This window comes from Crocuta crocuta, unplaced genomic scaffold (assembly GCF_008692635.1).
Source record: "Crocuta crocuta isolate KB4526 unplaced genomic scaffold, BGI_CrCroc_1.0 scaffold479, whole genome shotgun sequence".
NCBI classification, from domain to species: Eukaryota; Metazoa; Chordata; class Mammalia; order Carnivora; family Hyaenidae; genus Crocuta; species Crocuta crocuta.
In genome coordinates, this window is record NW_027531875.1 from 4,568,665 (window position 1) to 4,590,549 (window position 21,885).

Here is a 21,885-nt window from a genome sequence, read left to right on the forward strand (position 1 = left end):
TATATACTTTAAATTATTTTTATATTTTATTTTCTAAATTTTAATTATTTTGTGATATGGTAAAATATTTATAGCTGAAAAAGAATTAAGAGCATTTTTATCTATCTAAAAAAGAACACAGACACACTGCAGACACACTGGGACCATAGGTAGTTCAGCGTTCACTGTCAGGCTCTGCACACACACTGCAGGTCCTGCTTGGGATTCTGTCTCTCCCTCTCTCTGACACCTCCCTTTTTGCTCTCTCTCAAAATAAATAAATAAACTTAAATAAAAATCAAGAAAATAAGAAAAATAATTAATAAACATTTTTTGTTTAAACATTTATGAATTGCAGAGTGTTTGCTCTTTTTTTAGTTTATTTAATATTTTTGAGAGAGATGAAGAACACAAGCAGAAGGAGGGGCAGAAAAAGAAAGGGCCAGAAAAAGCAGGTTCCGTGGTGACAGCAGAGAGCTTGATGTGGGGCTCAAACTCATGAACCTCGAAATCATGATGTGACCCAAAGTCAGATACTTAACTGACTGAACCACACAGGCGCCCCTTCAATGTTTCCTCTTTACTTATTCTAGGCAATTCTCAAAGCACTTCTGGCAGTGGATACATAATTCATCCAAGACCACATAACTAATAGAAGAACCATGACTCATACCAGGAGTGGATTCATATGTCAGCTCTCTCCACTAATTGTATCTGCTATGCCTTCCATGACCCTTTATATTTTTCCATGTTATATTGGTTTTACAATTTAATTAACCTTGCACTGATGAAAAATATTTAACTTTTGGCTTAAGTTTGACTTTCAAAATTTTGATCATGATAGTTTTTCTTTGCTCCTAATATTACTACATATTCTTCCCCAGTATTACTTTTTTCTCCCCAAATCTTCAAGGTAATAGAAGTTAAAACTCTTACCTCCAAAATATTTGAACAGGATTTTATTTATAAAGCTCTTTTTTTTAAACACTGATTCAGAAAGAGCATGAATCATTATTTTACCAACTTTAACATGGATCTCTTGCTAAAAATCCTTTAGCCAGTTTTGTATTCTCCTAATTTGCCACATATAAATATGATCATTCCATCCCTCCCTTCCTACTCTCCTTCATTTATTTTTCCTTTTTATCAAACAATATAACATCCATGCTTTCATAGAGTATGACTTCAGAATCCTGTTCTGTAGAATAGACACCTAATGAATCAGTCCCTTAGGATGTCATACTAGGGAAGTGAGAGAATATGGAGTTCCAATATGTCATAAGAAATAAATTCTTAGAGGCTCCTGGGTGGCTCAGTTGGTTGAACATCTGACTATCAATTTCAACTCAGGTCACGATCTCGTGGTTCATGACACTGAGCCCTGTTAAGGGCTCTGTGCTGAGCATGGAACCTACTTGGGATTCTCTCTCTCTCTCTCTCTCTCTCTCTCTCTCTCTCCCTCCCTCTGTCCCTGCCCTTAAAAATAAATAAATAAACTTTAAGAAAAGAATTAGGAAAATAAATAAATTCTGAGAAGAAAATTGTAGTGTGTAAGTGGAAATTTGTGCATCTTATATGGATACTCATTTTTGAAAGCTATCGTTTCATTTATTTATAGTAAATATTCATGATACTAAAATTTGATTAGCTCCTTTACTTATTAGGGAAAATAATGCAGTAGGGCCAACTTGGTTTATTCTACAGAGACCCAAACACAAAATTATAAATTAAGGAACCAATATAGACCCAACCCCGATCACTATGCCTCTTATGTAGCCTCTACTGCCTCCCCTTTTCTCTCTTTCTATAGGATTCATATACAGGGAAATATGTGATTTATTTTAATTGATAGTAGTGATAGCATGTATCTCACTAGCTTTCTGTAAAATTCATAATTTTACTTCATATTGTTACGTATAACACTATCATAGTTTTTTTCTTAAAAGATATGTGGCATAGTTTCCGGGTGTTATTTGGAAATCTAATGGCCTACTCTAATTTTACTCATGAGTACATTGTTCTCATTCTCAGAAATGAATCTTTAAAAGAAACATATGTTCAACATTCCCTTTAGGAAGAAATGACAGTTAAATGTCTGAAGGAAGAAAGAGTGGACCAAAGCAGAGAGGAAATAGAGATAGATGTACTTTGCTGTTGAATAGGAGGCTCACCATGAAATTTATCTGGAAACCTCTCAAGGATAGACAGTATAAAGAGGAGATAATTAAAATAAATGTAAGCATCACTGCCTAATTGTGATCATTTTCCTCCTGTATCTACTTGATCTCACTTTAATCCTTACAATCTAAATATAAAATAATGGTCAGCTTTGGCAATTACTTTGCCAAGCTAATCCATCAATGACAGAGAAACCAAGGGATCTGGAAGGGATTTTATTTTTGTAAAATAGAAATCGCTTCTTTAATTTTTAACCTTAAGAACAAATTGGACATTGACCCAACTCATTTTTAGTTGGGAGATGAGTTTTCATATCCTTGCAGTGTTACCTAGGAAACAAATCCCTTGCTACATATAGACCCCTGCATGACTACTCTAAGTACATTATTGCAGGTCACTCATGAAGCGAATCAAAGAAAGTCATCTAACCAAATAAGATTCTGATAAACTGAATGATTTCAAAATATTTGAGGTTTTATGTTTAAGTATTTTTATATTATTCAGAAAAAGAAAAACTGCCTTTTTCTAGTATAATTTTTAAAACAAATTTTGCCCTAAATATTTATTGACTTATTGTTTCCAACTTTATTACCAAAGCACTACAGTTAAAATTGGTAACATGCTATTATTGACTATGATGTTGATGCTGATTATAAAAAAGCCTAACTCATTCTAATGTACATGTTGATGTCAATAATAATTTTAATAATTCATTTTGAATAAGATTTTAATGGTTTTTACACAAGCAAGGGAACTAAGTCTAATAAAAATTTAATTGTAAAGCAATATAATAATTTAATTGTAAAGAAATAATATAAATACAGAAACAGTTACTGTATAAAACTATGTAATGATGCAGTGTTTTCTTACTTATCTCTTTAACCTGCTTGATCTCCAGGAATATTTATTACAGCACATCATACCATGATTCAATTTAATAGTCTTGTCTATTCTACCCCAATACATTCACACTTAACCAACTCTACTAAAACATCATCATATTCAAGTTACAGACAATTCATTTTTTGGACTTTTCCAATAGACTTGTAAAGGGTATTCCTGTTTCTATTCTATTATGGTCCATTTCTACATAACAGCAAAAGTAATCTTTTCAAAAAGAAAATTAGACTCCCTCTCACACCTCAGTTAAATCCTTAGCTTCTCATTGCACTTAATGTACAATCAAAACTCCTTGTATTGGCTTGCAAAATCCTATTTAATTTGTTCCTGGCTATTTCTCTGAATACATCTTTTACTATATGACATCTCACCCACCACACATCAACCATTCTGGCTATTGTGCAGTTCACACAACAGCCAATTTTCATCAGAGGTTGGGTTATTTTCAATGGTAATATTGTCTGTCTGGATTGGAGATTATACTTTAGATCTGTTTTGAGTCTGGTAATAAGAAGAAGACTGAAGTGATGATATACTTGCAGATAATTTATGTAAGAAGCTGTGAAAAGAATAATGGGGGAAAGAGACCAGCTGCTATAGAGATCTCATGCAATTGCTCAAATAATCTACAAGATGGGGGTTTTATTAATGCAAAGGAATCAGGCCTTTGTAACCACCCTAGATCAATCTTTGGTGGAGGATTCTCCCTGGGGACAGGCTGAAAACTTGAGCAAGTTCAGTGTGTTTGGGCAAAGGCCAAATATTGTTAGCAAGGAATATGTTAGCTGCTGGGAAAATGACCCCTTTTGTAAATTGAATCCACTTATTCTGTGCAAAAAGTTCTTATTTTGTTTTGGAATAGGTTCTCTGGGCTTCTAAGTAGTCTCCCTCAGCCCTCCATCCTTGGAAAACTTACAAGAAGATAGCAAAATGACTTATAACCCATGATACTGCAACTGGTCTCAGGGCTGCAACTTACTCATATTACCTTGCTCCGTTATTACTTTATCTAGCTTCTCCCTCTGCATTTCTGAATGAGTCTGGCTGACAGATACTTCTTAGGCTGTGGCTGCTGCCCTTACCCATTTACCAAAACAAATGTGTAGGACAGTAATAGACATCCCAGAGGATTATCTAGATTACCTAAATATTAAATGTATCCTTTCCTGCATCATGTTTAATAGCTTCCGCTTGCAAATCAGACCAGCATAATAACTCCTTTTATTTTTTAACCATAAAAATTGTACAAATTATCAAAGCTATGATTTTCATTTTGACTGGATTCTTACTCCTTCCTCTGGCAGAATTCCACCTCTGGTAACCAGGATATCTATACCTATAAAACTTAGTTGTGTAAACAGAATGCAGAAATCTTAAGTGAATCACTGGATGTTGGTAAAAGAGTCCATAGCTATAGTTCTTGCTTCCCTGTCCCATATCTCCATATTGTATACATACAACTATGGTTTTTACTGATCTAGATTTAGAGTTTATATTAAATCCCAAAGGATGGTTGATCCCATCTTTCTGATGTACCATCTCCAAGCTGGAATCTAAGTAAACTTTCAAAACTGTGCTCCATTCTCATCAGGCCAATGGTTGTTGAGTTGTGTAGTAGATGAAGGAATGAATGCATGTTATGGTCATGTGCTCACTGAGGCACAGCCTCTACTTAGTCCCATCTGATCTAATGAGGGATCATATGTCAGTGGATCATTGTTTAAATCTATAGATAGAAATGCTGGCTGAAGTCCTGTGAGAGAGAAAGACAAACCCATGTCCAGAATGTGAGTTAGTTCTAGTCATGATGAAGAGCATCCAAGGAGCCTGGTGTAATAACCTTGCCACCAAGTAGCTCATTGATATCTTCTAAGGGTGAATTCATAATAGATTTTATATATTGGATTCTGTTGGATATTCAGAGATATTAGTAGCTATATTAACCTTGGTGAATGGGACTAGCTCTATTACTGTCACACATGTTCCATTATATCAGCACTAGGGTTACTGAAGACAGGCTAATTAACCTGAATTTGTGAAGTCGAAGCTCTGTGAATTAGGAGATTGCACTTTTTTTCAAGGCCATTCCTGAATGTTACTGTAACATAGGAAGAATGCATCTTCAGTTTGCATCCATATATGAGCTAACCTATGCATAAATCAAGCTAATCTTTGTTCTTCCTCTGTCATCTGTTATTTTTAAATGTTTATTTATTTATTTTGAGAGAGAAAAAGATAGAGCATGAGCAGGGGAGGGGCAGAGAGGGAGAGGGAAACAGAGAATCCTAAGCAGACTCTATACTGCCAGAGCAGAATCCAACATCAGGCTCGAACCCACACCATGAGATCATGACCTGAGCCAAAATAAGAGTCAGACACTTAACTAACTGTGTGAGCTACCCAGGCAGCCCCTCCATCATCTGTTTTCAGAGTCCCCCTCCCCCTTTGATACCACCCAGGAATATGTCTGTATGATCTGAGAAGTGTTGGGATAACATTGGAGGACATCAGAGTCTATGCCCCTTGCTTGTGCAGCTTATTTCTGCTCTATGGACCTATAGCTGTACCCTGTACTCATTTGACACTTCTGCCTTACTGATGCATTGCTACTGGACCTCCTCAGCTTTTTGACCTGCTGTTTTAGTGGATCTGATAGAACTTAGTCATGATGGGCTTCTTATTTAAAGGTCACTTGATACATCTTAATCAGATTTTCCATTTGTTTTTAGTACACACTATTGTTTCACATGATAGCATGACTCTGCTATAGAAAATTAAGGCTTTACTTGATGATACTTCTACTGGGGCTTGCCATACGTTATGGTGTTATTCCTGCAGGGTCAATATGGCTCAAGAAGAAGGTCTGCTTGAATCACACCCTATTTCTGCTGTAGATAACTTTTCTGCTTTGGGTTCCACCAAAATGTGTCAGCCTTCCAAATCAACCAGGAAATTGGTCAAAGTGATGATACCCAGTGTAGCATATGCTGCATCTAGAATACAAAATTTCTAGCAAGTACTGTGCTTTGTTTGTGGTTACAAATGGTGCAAGATGCAATCTATTGTCATTTACTTTTGGAAAAAAGTATACCCCAGTTCATTGAGTAAGTAAAAACTTAACTCTCATGATAGGTCCTATAGCTTTTTTGTTTATTTTCCACCCTCTGGCACACATGGATCTTATTCGGGTCTCAAACATACTTTTTTTCCCCCTTAGTTGGTTTTCTTAGTTGAAAAAGTGGGTCAATGTAATAGTCTGCACAGCATTCCAATAGTCTAGATTCCTTGGGACTACTTTATGAGAGAGTTGGAGAGAGTTACATGGTCTTATGGCATCCCATGTAAATGTGAACTGATTCTGGTCCTCCTTAGAAGTAGTTTAAGAAGAATGAATTGACTAGATCAACTACTACATACCAGGTAACTAAGGCCATGTTAATATGTTCTTAAAGAGATAGCTCCTCTTATACAGCAGCAATATTGGCACTATTTGCTTAAATTTGAGGTAGTTGATTGTAATTCTCTAGGACCCATCTTGTTTTTCTAAGTACTGGCATGATGAATAGATGAGGATATAATAGAGACCACAATCCTAGAATTCTTTAGGTACTTAAAGGTAGCACTGACCTTCCTTATTTCCTCTTAATATTCCTCTTAAATATAGTTTTTATGTAATAGGTTGGCTGGGAGAATGGCTTCACCTACAAAAGGCTTTCTTAACTACATGCATCAAGATACCAATCTGGGAACTGGTTTACTGACAAGATGTCTAATTAATTTATACACTCAGGTATTGGAAAAATGAGGACTAGGTGATAGTGAGTCTGTGAAATTAATCGACTCTGTTGTAAACCAGATTTGGACCAGTGCTCTACATACAACTTGGTCCCCACTCTAGCAAGAATTATGAAGCTTCAGGTGCCATATATTAGCATCAACTAGGACTCTTTCCTCAAACTTTTAAAGATTTATGTATTCCCATTACCCTAGTTTATTATTTACTGAGTAAATGATCCTAGATCTTTTTGGAAAGAGGCTAGGTGACTTATTACTATTTACATTTTACATATTATGTAGTTGTTCAATGTCATTCCTTCTTAGAATGTGGACCATCCTTTAGTCAAATAGTTCCAGCCTGAAAACCGGCCCCAGAACAGAAAGTGGTCAGAGCATCATGATTTTGTGAATGGCTACTCTGAGTCTCCTGTTCATGCATCCTTAATTCATCTTGATTATTTAGATTGATTGTACAGATTGAGCCATCCATCTTGCCATATGTATCTTTCCCCCAAGACTGCCAGATCTTAAAAAATACCTATAGCTGAATGTCAGCCTCTACTCTAGTTTTACTATGACATTGTTGCTTATTACAGTAATTGCATCCATCTTGTTTCTGACCATTAAGAACCATCACATGGTCCACTTTCAGGAAACTCTCATTACCATTGCTATTGCTATCTAGGAACCCAGTTCTGAAAGAGCTTTTCCAACTGTCAGACCTGAACTACAGAGTCTTACAGAGAAACCACTGCTTCATTTCTCAGAAGTACATGCCTTATTGACTTTGTAAATGGAGTGTCATTCAGGCCTCCTTTAAAATATAGTTGGCTACTGGTTTCCAGGCTTACATAATAGGTATCCATTCCAACATTACATTTTGCTGAGCTTCTCAATCCCTCCTTTTTTTTTTTTTTTTACACTTCTTGCATTGCAGTTATGGCTTTTGTTTTTCACTTAATGGGAGACATTGACTTGTTCAGGCTTTAAACTGCTACCCTACCAGGATAGCATTGTCTCTGTGACCTTGACAGAGTTTTAAATATAGTTTCATTGGAGATTGCTCCCAATTTTATAACCTTCCCCCTTATCTGACTATGTCATGATAGCCTTGAAAATAGATTTTCGGCATCCAGTCTCTTACATAGGCCCTGACTAATGTTAGTACATTTGGCATGGCTGTATAGCTTTCAGTTATAGTCCTTTTATTTCCTTAGTAGGTCAAGTACCAGCTCAGTTGAGTTATATTGCCACTTACTATAGGTTATTGCTCTCAGGGACAGAACTGAAGAAGTGGAGATTCTATTGAACACATGTTACCTTTTAAGGAAACAATTGGTAGATTTTCTTCAAACAAGGTACTTGTAAAATTTTAACATGCCAGAGGATTATGGTGAGTGCTGAGAGTTTCAGATGATTAGAAGACTGTGTAGTCTCAGAGTTCAGGAGAATATGTATATTCCAGATGTTCATGCACATTGGAACACATGTCTTCATCCCAATAAGGGTCCTATTCCTTCTCAATTAAGGCTTGGATCATGGTGTAATGGAATTGCTAGAGTGGAGTTTCCAGTCTTTTCAGGAACTACATCACCATTATAACAATAGGCTGATTTTTGGTCTTAGCTTCCTGCTTTCTAGCTGCAGGAGATGAATTTCTCCATTTATGTTGCTAAAGAGGCATTATGACTTTTAAACACATTGTTTTAAGTTAGTGATGAATTAATTCAGTCTTTTGTTGTCTTTTTCTAACTCACTGATCACCCCTAGCAACACCTCTAGCAATTATGTTCCTCATAATTTTTTATTACTATGAACTTCTTAAATGCCTAAGATTTTGATGCATTCCTTCCTTCACTGGTACACCATTCCAGTTTACCATTTGTGTGAGTATTAACAATGACACTGCTGTCTTATGCCAGAGGTGATCAGTTCTCTACCTGTCCCAGTAATGGGATCCTGATTGCAAACTGGACAATGAATATATCATCTCCAATATCCCATTTTTAGAGACTACTTCTTCCTGACACAATTTGTCATTAGCTTGGTTTTGCCGAAAACTGAATCTTAAGAATATTGGGGAATGCTCTGGAAATAATACCTTTAAGAAGTTGAAGGAAGCAAGGAAGCAGGACAGGGCAGAAAGAAAATTGACCTGCAGTTCAGTTGAAGCAAAATTCTCAGCCTGTCACATGGGTTGATCTGAAGCTGGAGTAGCTCTTCAGAGATGCTGCATTGGATCTGATGTGTAGGAGTCGGGGAGGCTTCGTACACTTGTATCAAGAAATCATTGGAAGTAGGTTTCCCCAGGCAGGAAGAGTAACTTTGAGAACAACTCTTTTTGCCTAATAATAAGTTTTTCAGGGATTCAGCTATGACCCAGCAACAAGAAAAACTTTTAGTCCTGGAGAGAGTATCTAAGTGGTATACCAAGGAATTTTCTATGGGACCCATAGTAAAAATAGTTCTACCACAATTATGTCCCATATACCCAGATTAGTAGCCTTCCACATTTTTTCTTCCCATCTTCCACATGCAGATATCTTGTAGAATAAGTCTTGCCCTAGGAATATTCCACATAAAATATCAGAGACCTTGCGAATTCTGAAGACAGGTTATTACTAGATGAGAAAATATAGGAGGGGCTGACTTAAGATTTCTTAATTCTTTTATTTTAGCTCCCCAGTCATAGAGGTCATACTTTTCCTATGGAAAGGGAAGAGTACAGATTTAGTGAATGGAAGAAGACTGAAAAAAAAAAAAGAAGAATGGAGAATGGCATTCCATTTTGCACTGATCAGTTTTTGGGTTTTGTTTTGTTTTGTTGTTTTTTTGTGTTTTTTTGCATTAATAGTGGTCTTAAACATATCAGTACGTTAGTGGATATTTTAAAATATTTTTTAAAAGTTTATTTATTTTGAGAGAGAGAGAAAGAGAGAGAGAGCAAGGGAGGTGCAGAGAGAGGGAGACACGGAATCTGAAGTGGGCTCCAGGCTCTCAGCTGTCATCATAGAACCTAATGCGGGACTCAAACTCATGGACTGCATGATCATGAACTGAGTGAAGTTGGGCACTTACATGACTGATGCCCTCTAGTAGATTTTAAAATATACAAAGACATAGGTCTACCATTGACCAATTAAGTAAGAATTAACAAGAATGGTGGTCAGCAACCTCTAGGTTGTAAATGGTTACTAATTCTAAAGTTCAGTCAGTATGGCACTATACTGGGCTTACTGGCTAAGCTTAAAACCACCCACTCCTGTAGCTGCTTTTCTGACACTAGCAGTCATACATCTGTATGTGTACCCCTACTCTGCTAATATTAACCACTGTGCCTTTGTGAATCTCTCTGGAATCACTGGGAGATAGTTGTTTTTGTTTTTGTTTTTGTTTTTGCCTTTGGTAGTTCATAGGACAGATCAAGGATATAGTGTTCCTGATGAAAATTTACTATTTTCTACCTTCTGTCTTAAATTAGTCCCAAACAGAAGTTATACATTTGGTCTAAGTTTTTTTTTTTTTCCTAATATTTATTTATTTTGAGAGATAGAAAGAGAGAGTAAGTGGGGGCCAGTAGGGGAGGGACAGAGAGAGAGGGAGAGAGAGAGAATCCCAAGGAGACTCCACACTCAATTCTGAGCCTGGCAGAAGGCTCAATCTCATAACCATGAGATCATGAACAGGGCAAAAATCAAGAGTCAGATGCATAACCAACTAAGCTACCCAGGCACCCATATACACTGAGTCTAAATGGTAGCATACAAATTCTACAAATATTTTAAGATTTTTAATGTTAAAGAATAATGATAGACACTTATGTTGGTTCCAAATCTTAGCTATTGTGATAATGCTGGATTGTACATAAAAAATGAAGTATTTCTTCAAGATTTTATTTTCTTTGAAGATATATACCCACTAAAGTGGGATTAGTAGATTATATAATACACTGTCTTCCATATGGCTGTACCAATTTACTTTTCTACTAACAGTACATTAAGGTTCCTTTTTCTCCATATCCTAACCAACACATACCCTGGACTTTTTGATAATAGCCATCCTAACGTGTGTGGATATTGTGTGAGGTGATATCTCATTGTGGTTTTGATTCGCATTTCCTGATGACTAGTGATGTTGAACACTTTTTCAAATACCTGTTGGCCTTTTGTATGTCTTCTTGGAAGACATTCATACCATTTTATTTTTTCACTATTACATTGTATTATGTATATAATATATACGAACCCTTTTGGTTATATGTAGATAGACTTGTTTATTTGTGGGTCTTTTTGCCTGTACTTTTGGTGTCATATTTAAGAAATAGTTGCCATGACTTATGTCAAGATTTTTCCTCTGTTTTTTTCTAGGAGTTTTATATTTTAGGTCTAATATTTAATATTCAGTCCATTTTGAGTTGATTATTCTTTTTAATTTTAGATATCCCCACTGGTATCTTACTGTGGTTTTAATTTGTTTTTCTCTATTGGGTAATAAATATCAGCATTTTCATGACGTTATTTTTCCATCCATAAATACATTTTTAGTAAAATATGTTTAAATGTTTGTGCTTTTACTTAATTTGTTTGCTTGCTTATAACTGAGGCTTGAGAATTCTTTACATATTCTGGATGTAGATCCTTTATCAGATATATGTCTTGCAATTATTTTTGTCTAGTCTATAATCTGTTTTGCTTTTTGATATTTCTAATTGTGTTGCTTGAAGACAAGACATTTAAAATATTGATGAAATCCAATTGAACAATTGTTGATAGATCATAAATTATGAGGAAGTTCCAAGGCTCTCAAAAATGTAACATCTATCTATCTATATCCCATTATATGTATACATGTATATTCATTATCAAGAATGAATATGCACAAAGGATTCTAAATAATATGTCATGAAAAAATAATTAAATCCAGAAATTTGAGGTTTAAATATATTTTTTGTCAAATCAATTATAAATCACCACATTAAGAGCACCTAGTAATTAAAGAGAAAAATCTCATGATCATCTCAATTGTCTTTGGAAAGTAGAAATAGGAGTTTTCTTCATCTTTTCCTATTGTTTACTAAAAATAAATATCAGATATTATGGGATTGCCTCATACCTCTACTTATGTTCATTGTTGCACTGGAATTCCTAGAAGTATAAATAGGAAAATATAAATTAAAATAAAATACAAGTTATGTAGATTTAAAAGAACAAAATAAAACTTTTATTATGCCTTGACACCATAGTTGTGTGCATTGAAAAGCCAAAGAATCTACCAGGAGGCTCTTAGAATTTAAATGTATATTAAGCAGATTTCTGAGAGGAAAAATGGGAGCAATCAAAAATAAATTTATATTTTATATATTAGCAATTGACAACTAAACTTAAAACTTTAAGAAAGGATTCCATTTACTATGGCATTAAAATCAAAGTACCTTAAAAATAAATCCTTTGAAATATGCAAGTCATCTCTACTGGAAGCTGCAAAATATTAATGAGGCAAAATAGTATTAAAAAAAACTAAAATGGAAAGCTAAACCTTGTTTAATCATTGGAAAACAATTTTATTATGTCAGTTCTCCCCAAATCAATTCATAGGCATAAGATAATCCAAATCAGAAGCACTACTTTTCTTAAATTAAAACTATTCTAAAATTTTATGGAAATACCAAATGACTAGGACAGCTAAGAAAATATTGGGATATCAAAATAAATTATGAAGTCATAGTAATTGCTGATGGTGTAATATCAGGACAAACACAAACAAATAGACCAATGAGGCAGAAAATTAGAATCTATAAATCATACTGTGTCAGCTAGATATTTAAAAGTAAAAATGAACATTGACCTCTATCACATACTATAAACGCAAATTAATTTGAAATGGAATATAGACATAAAAAATGTAATACATCTAGGAAAAATATAGTATATTTTATGCCCATTAAGTTGGCAACATTTCCTGGAGCAGAACACTAAAAGCACTATTATAAAATAAAAAGATAATAAACTGAACTATATTGAAATTTAGAAATTAGTGACCTCAAATGTACCATTAAGAAAATGAGAAAGCAAGCCAAAGGGGGTTTTCACAGTACTGTATCCGCCAAAGACCTTGTGTCCTGAATTTATAAAGACCTTTTATCATTAACACACACAAACAACCCATTTTGTTTTTAAAAAATGGGCAAAATATATTTTAAAAAGTAGTAAAAGAGGATATCTAAGTGACTAATATGAAAAGTTGTTTCATATTATCTGAGAACAAGAAAAAAATATTAAATCATCAACAAAACCAAAAGTCAACCTTCTGACTGTGAGAAAATATTTGCAAATGATATAATCAATAAAGGCTCAATACCCAAAATATATAAAGAACTTATACAAGTCAACATAAAAAAAAAAATTTAATTAAGTAATGGGCAGAAAGAAGACCTGAATAGGCAGAGGACATACAATGGCCAGCAAATACATAAGATGCTCAACATCACTGATCATCAGGGAAATGCAAATAAAAACCACAGTGAGACATCACTTCACACATGTCAGAATGGCTAAAATAAAAAATACAAGAAACAACAAATGTTAGCAATGATGTGGAAAAAAAGCAGTCCTCATGCAAACTGATGTAGCCACTGTGAAAAACAGTGTGGAGCTTTCTGAAACAAATAAAAATAGAATTGCCATATGATCCAGTAATTCCACTAGTGGGTGTCTAACCAAATAAAATTAAAACACTAATTCAAAAAGATACATGCACCCCTACGGTTATTTCAGCATTATTTACAATAGCCAAAATATGGAACAACTGAATTGTCCATCCATAGATTGATGGATTTTTAAAAAGTGTAGTATATACACAATGGAATATAATTCAGCTATAAAAAGAGATGAGATCTTGCCATTTGTAACAACCTAGAGGGCATAATGCTAACTGAAATAAGCCAGTCAGAGAAAGACACATATCATGTGATCTTACTTATATGCGGAACTTAAAAAATAAAATAAATGAACAAAGAAAAGGAGGCAAACAAGAAACAGACTCCTAAATACAGAGAACAAACTGGTGGTTGTCATAAGGGAGGTGGGTCAGAGGAGTGGATGAGAAGGATAAAACGAATTATAAGTACATGATGAGCACTAGTATGTAGAATTGTTGGATCATTATTTTAAAAAATAAGAAATGAGCTTCTAATATATGTAAAAAATATAAAATTAAAGAATTACAATAATAAGATAGATCAAAATGTGAAGCAATCAGGGGCGCCTGGATGGCTCAGTTGGTTAAGCGTCTGAATTCAGCTCAGGTCATGATCTCACAGTTTGTGGGTTCGAGCCCTACCTCGGGCTCTGCTGACAGCTAGCTCAGCCTGGAGCCTGCTTCAGATTCTCTATCTCCCTCTGTCTCTGACCTTCCCCTGCTCACTCTGTCTGTCTCTTTCTCTCAGAAATAAATAAAACATTTAAAAATTTTTAAAAAATGAATTTGCAAATGCTCATTAATAAATAAATTGAGTAAAAGTAAAAGTTTTGCCCAGTTTGAAAAATATTTTTATGTTTAGAAATGAATTTTAGGGGCACGTGGGTGGCTCAGTCAGTTAAGCGTCATTCTTCGGCTCAGGTCATGATCTCACAGTTCATGGCTTCGAGCCCCCTGCTCTGCTGACAGCTACTCAGAGCCTGGAGCCTGCTTCAGGTTCTGTATCTCCCTCTCTCTCTGACCTTCTTCTGCTCACTCTGTCTGTCTCTCTGTCTCTCTCTCTCTCTCTCAGAAATAAATAAAACATTTAAAAAAAGTTTTTAAAAAGTGTGAGGGAATCAGAATGTTTACCCATTGTTGGTGGAACTGTGAATAAGTACAAGTCCTTCAGAAAACTCTTAGGCAGTGTACATTGAAGCTAAGGACATGATTTTACTAGTTCCTAGAAACTGCACACTTTGGTATATACCCAAAGGGAAGTGCTTATTTCCATTAAAAAAAAAAATACAGATGTATCTTCGTGTAGTGTTACTGATAATAGCACCAAACTTGAATCAAACTAAGTCTTTGTTAACATGATATAATTAAAAACTATTGGAAAAAATCAATAGCAAAATACCAATGTAATATCAAAATAATGAAAAAAACACATTTTAAAACTGTCTATCTTCTAAGTTAAGGTTTCTTTGATCATTGCTACAGTAAGTTTTGGTTAAATTAATATAAATAAATTAATATTTATCTGAAAGATTAACTTAAAGTTATAGTGTATATATTTCCTTCCTACATTATATATAACTATTTTGTTACTGATTTTTAATTAATTTCTAAATTTTATTTTTTCCCCGATCATAAGATACTTAGAGAAGATAATCTCTATTACAAAGGAAAATCTGAATTTTGTATGTTTTGTTTGAGCTATTTTGTTTTGCTTTTATTTATTATGGGAAGTAGGTATAGAACAAATTATTTCTTTTTTTAGGTTATGGGAAAATATTTATACTTATATATGGTAAATTTTTAAAAATTATATCAAATATATAACTTCTATGGGTATAAAGTGCTGTCTTAATAGATTATGAGTATGCATGTATCTTATTTGTGTTATCCAAATTATCTTTTCATTATTTTATATTCTATTTGGTATGTTGTCTTTAATAAATTGGATGGATTTACTAACCAAACCTCAGTTAAACATTTTTGTATCTCTCCTTCTATTGCTGTATTTATATATATATACATATATATATATATATATATGAGGTGTTTGCTTATACATACAATTTCATGGCTCTCCAATTTTTTCATAATTTGTATTGTGTACATATAAAATATCCCTTTATTCTGTGTCCTTTTGACTAGGCCCTTCAAAAAGCAAACATGAAAATAAGATTAAATGTGCAAGGATTATATTAGGGGAAATGCCTTGTTATAGAAAAAGGAAAAAAGCTGGAAATGGGTGGACAAGTGGTCCAATAATGATTAAGTTCTAGTTTTGAATGAAGGAAAGAGAGAGAATGTTGGGTGAAGAGCATCCTAGACTGCTGAGTACTCCAGGGAAGGTTCTGCAAAGCCTTCACTGTCCTTGAACAAAAGTAAGCTTCCAAAGGGACCCTGTCCCTCCCAAGTATTCACATGGCTTGGTGTATCAGATGCACTCCAATAAGACATTATTTCTGTGCAGATAGGGTGATGGATTCTAAAGTGGAAATAGCCTTGGTCATTTATATTACCTACAATGGAGTATCAGCAAGGCATATTCACATGACTACCACATCCTGAAGTAATAATACTGGCATAAAATTCTAATATATATGGTGATAATATTGCCATTGTTATATTTGCTAGTATTTATCTGGCATATAGTATCCACAGTCTTCATTTATTTTAGGTGTATCTCTTATTAGAGAATCTTTTAAACAATTTTTATATCCTGTGAGAGTCAAACTCATTCTGATTTATTTGGATTATTGATAGGTTTGAATTACTCTGTCTGATTTCATAGTTTTAGCCTTTACAGTGGTTTCTTTCTCTTTTCTATCTCATTTGATCACTTTGGACAGTTTCATTTTCCTTGTTTGTTTTGATAACCCCTGTTGATTAATCAATAATGTTCCCTTCTTTTCTAGTGACATTTACTAGTTGAGTAGATATATTTACCTTCATGCTTTTTGATCAATGATCATTATTACCTCCAGAGTAGACCAGAATGGCAGAATATTTTGTGGATATTTGCATCCCATAATTTGAATATAACTTAAAGATATTAAGAAATTCAGGTCTCTGACATAGGGATAGAGTATTTTGTATCATGTGGATAGATCTTTAATTTTGCTTTAGAAGAAGAGTTTAGAATAAATCATATAATGTGAGGATATAATCCTATTTGGCTCAGAAATAATAATTATTTCATATGGTTATAACTTAAGTAGATTGGGAATAGGAGTATCATTACCTTGACCTCTCTAAATATGTATTCTACCTAAAAAGAAAATGTTTAAAAACTAACATTGCTTTCTAAATATTTGAAGAGTAAATGGTGTGTGCATTATATAAAATTGATCAATACTCCAAAAATTACTTTGAAAATATTCTAAATAATGAAAAGAATCATTTACATATACCTGATGAACAACCCTTTGGTTCATAATAAAAGAACAGAGAACAAAGATTTAGCCCTCTTCTAAATAACTGGAAAATAATAATGTCAAGTTGCCAGTCTGAAAATTGCAAAATTGCACCCAGAAAAACTATTACCACAGTGCAATTAAAAAGATTATTGTCCTATTCTTCTGTCTTATATTCTTTCTGTGTGGGTGGTCTCTAAGCATGAGATCTGTTCTTGACATTTTGCACTGTGTAGCAACACTATTTTTGAATGTCATTTACTAATCATTAAGATATATTGTCAGGTTACTCTCTTTTAATACCAAGTAGATTTTCTCATTTCTATTTACTTTCATTTTACTCCTTGTGAAGTGTACCACTCTACATGTTCTCTAGATTCCTTATAATTTATTTTGACATTATCAAAGATTAGAATTAACACATACACTAAATATCTAAATGTGGTCTTTATAAGAATGGATGCCTTTGAATCTAATATAATTTATATCTTTTGAAGATCAGTATTATAGACTCTAGAAAGCATCAGCAATACAAACAAAATAAAACTAGCTTTCACTGCATTTAAAAGCAAATCCTCTATCCACTGATTCAACAGAATACATTGAATACCTACTGCATGAAATATACAATGTAGTTATTTAGGTTATAAAAATGACGTGTGAGTTAAACAATGATATGCAAAATTAATATCAAATATGATTTTACTATAGTTGCATATGTAATGGAAATTTCAAAGATTTATAGGAGAGAAAATTCAGTATGCCAAAAAGGGATACATTAATGGAGAAGAAAATTTTCTTTCCCTCTTAATAGAGGGAAAATACTAAAACATTTTATATCTAATTTCTGATTCCATCAGCAATAAGAGCCTTGAAGAAAGATGGTTAAGTTTTGGATAAAGATTGGATAAAGCCAATTGACAGCTTAGTTGCTTCTTAACTTTGGTCTCTAATTTAAAAAAAAACATAATTTGAGACCTATGGATTATTATTTTCTTTGTTAAATGATACTAAATAGTTATAGAAAATGTAGTTTGTCTTGATGATTTTTATTTTTCAGATTTCTTTTTAAATTATATATTTCTTCTCACAGTATCGCTAGGAATTAGAATTCTATTTTTTGACTTATACTATTTCTAGTTGGCAAAAGAAGTAAGTGCAGAGACAAAAAACAAACACACTGAAGAGTATTGTTTAGTGATTCTAAAAAATTACTTATATATGAAATTTCCTTTTCTTGTAGTGACCTGCTTCACTTAGCTTTATACTCTTAACTTCATCCATGTCATTGCAAATGGCAAGATTTTATTCTTTTTTATGGCTGAATTATATATATATATATACATACACATACACGTATATGTGTGTATATGTATGTATGCATATGTGTATATGTGTGTATGTGTGAATACATACATATATATCACATCTTCTTTATTCATTGACCAATGAGTACTTGGGCTGCTTCCATATCTTGGTTTTTGTAAATAATGTTGCTATGAACATATGGATGCATGTATCCCCTTGAATTAATGTTTTTTATTATTGGGGTAAATAGTAATGTATTACTGGATCATAAGGTCATTCTATTTTTAACTTTTTGAGAAATCTCCATACTCTTTGCTAGAATGGCTGCACCAGGTTGCATTCCCACCAACAATGCATGGGTTTCTTCTTCTCCACATTCTCACCAACACTTATTGTTTATGTGTTTTTATTTTAACCATTCTGACAAGTATGAAGTGATATTTCGTTGTTTTGATTTGCATTTCCCTGATGATCAGTAATGTTGAGCATCTTTTCATGTATCTGTTGGTCATCTATATGTCTTCTTTGGAGAAATATTTGTTCATGTGTCTGCCCAGTTTTTAAATGGATTATTTATTTTTGCTTATTTCCTTGTATCAGTTCTCTATATATTTTGGATACAGACCCTATTGGATATGTCATTTGCAAATATTCTCCCATTCCACATGTGACCTTTTAGTTTTGCTGATTGTTTCCTTTATTGTGCAGGAACTTTTTATCTTGATGTATTCCCAATAGTTTATTTTTGCTTTTATTTCCCTTGCCTCAGGATATATGCCTAGAAAAATGTTACTACAGCCGATGTCAAGGAAAATACTGTCTGTGTTCTCTTCTAGGATTTTTATGTTTTCAGATCTTACAATTAAATCTTCAATCCCTTGGGACACCTGGGTGGCTCAGTCGGTTAAGCATCTGACTTCGGCTCAGGTCATGATCTCACAGTCTGTGGGTTTGAGCCCCACGCCAGGCTCTGTGTTGACAGCTAGCTCAGAGCCTGGGGCCTATTTCAAATTCTGTATCTCTCTCTCTCTCTCTCTCTCTCTCTCTCACCCTCCCCTATCTCTGACTCTCAAAAGTAAATAAAAAACATTAAAAAAAACTTTAATTCCTTTTAAATTTATTTTTCTGTATAGTGACAGAAAGTGGTCCAGTTTTGTTCTTTTGCACGTAGCTATCCAGTTTTCCCATCACCATTTGTTGAAGAGACTTGTCTTTTGCCCATCGGACATTCTTTCCTGCTTTGTCAAAGATTACCTGACCATATAGCTGTGGGCCATAGATGCATGGGATGATTTTTATTTTTTGAATTTGTTAAGAGTTGTTTTGTGACCTAATGTGTGATTCTATCCAGGAAACATGTTTCTTTCATAAAAATAATGTATTCTGCTCTTTCAGGATGTCGTGTTCTGTATATATCTGTTAAAACCATCTGGTTCCATGTGCCATTCAGAGTCACTCTTCCTTGTTGATTTTCTGTTTGGATGACACATGATGACATATCCATCAATGTAAGTGTGGTGTTAAAGTCCACTACTATTGTACCATTTGGTATAATATTTCAGTTTTCCATTCTGCCAAGTATTAGTTTAAAGATGAATTATTGAAACTAAAATCAACTGTAAATGTTGAAGCTATTTTGGTACATTAAATACCAAATGCCTATAGGTGACTCCCTTAGAAAGGATGGATGGAGTTTTACTACAGCATTGGCTAAATGAAATTAGTATCCTTCCTACCTTTAATAAGCATAATGTCTATATTTTATTATGCTATATTTAACAACCATTCTTTCTCGAGTGTTTATCCTTATTTTCAGAAAATTAAATGAAGGAAGAAATGACTCAGTAAGTAGTATTTAAAATGTGAATGTTATATGGAAATTATCTTTTTCACATAAAAGAGTTCTTTCTAAAACTAAAGATGTTTTCTTAGGAAACTTATTTGAAACAAGTAACATCTTTGATGGTAAAATTAGTCAATCTAGGAGTCTCATATCTTTGTAGGGTTCCCACATGTGTACATAATTAACATTGTGGGTTTTGTTCTGTTTAAATAAAGTGGCCAATTTAGAAAATCTGATATTCACCTCTATATTTTTTGTGTCTTAAACTTTTAACAAACTGATGTGCTTTAATATCTTAACTATAAATTAAGTCTTGTTTTGGGGATTTGGATAATGTGATATACTTTTTGCATAGTATGATCCTAATTAATAAAGAGGAGTCAAATTCACTTTCAAAGGCATCATTTGATAAGTACAATAGCAATCAATTAAGTCTTGTCTGACAACTATAGAGTCAGAGACTACTCAGATAAACCAATAAGAACTGATTTATTTGGCACTAAAATCTGTATGAAAATTTTGAATTTTGTTGTTTTTAATAATCATATTTCCCCTAAATATGCTTTGCAGTGCTTTTTATAGCAGTTTTTGTAACTACCACAGTTACGTATGTGGCATCATCATCACTGTTTCACTGGTAGGCAAGCTAAAAATCAGTGTTTTATATAAGTGATTTAGAGTTTACACCTTGATTTACTGAAAGACAAGAGAAGATTCTTGATAATAACATATTAACTTGCTTCTTATCTTCTAATGTTTTTCTATTAAATAAGTTTTGAAAGAATTTTAAGAAACTAACTCAACTAGATTTTGGTGGTAGGCACAACTGGTACATGCGACAGCAATATTGTTGCAATACTTAATTTGATTTGGGACTGCATGTATGAGACAGGGTTAAATAGATGAAATTTGATCTTGTAGCACAAGAGGAAAGACAAAGAAGTTGAAGTTTTTTAGTGACATTCTTGGAAATACATGTACTCTCTTATCCTGAAAGCATTATGTCAGATGACTGAACTGAGAATCAAGCATGCTGGTTATTGCCAATACATTGTACCAAACGAGTATGAAAAGACATTATCAAAATAAATGGAATGTCTCCAAATTACTTATGCCAGAACCTATGATGTCAAAATCACATAAAGAACCTTTCCAAAATGAAGAGATAGAGGATCCTCTAAGTCATTCTAAAGCTTTATTGTCAGGTCCCTCTTTCCTTTCTCCAGGCTCCTCCTTATACTCTTGAACTACCCCAACTGGCCAACTCCCTTTTAGGATAAGGTTAGATATCACCTTTTTCGGGCAATCTTTCCAGATCCACAGAATGTTTGGTTGTACTTTGAGGTACTTTGAGGCAAACAGTTGCTGTCTAGTTGACTTTATTTTTTCCTTAATTGGCATTTATAAAGTATTTCCTTGATAGTAGTAGAAATTATCATTCATTTTCTAGGCTATTGTAGGCATTCAATACATGTTCCTTAAAATAATGAGTAAGTAAATAAATGAATTAACAGGAAAAAAAAAACAAATTAGTTAAGTAAGAATGAGTCACTTTACTGAGTCAAACTATATAAGCTAGTTTGGAATTAAGCTTTGATTCAATGGCTTTAGATTCTGAGTGAGAAAGTAACTCAGAAGCTTCTGGAGACCGTCGAAAGTAAAACCTTGATATTATAGTTATGGACATTTCAAATCAGAAATAAATGGGAGGAGTATCTAAAGGAAACCTACATGGCATAGAGTGCTTAGGAATTTTTACTTTAAAAAATAATTTGGATGAACAATTTTTATAAATTA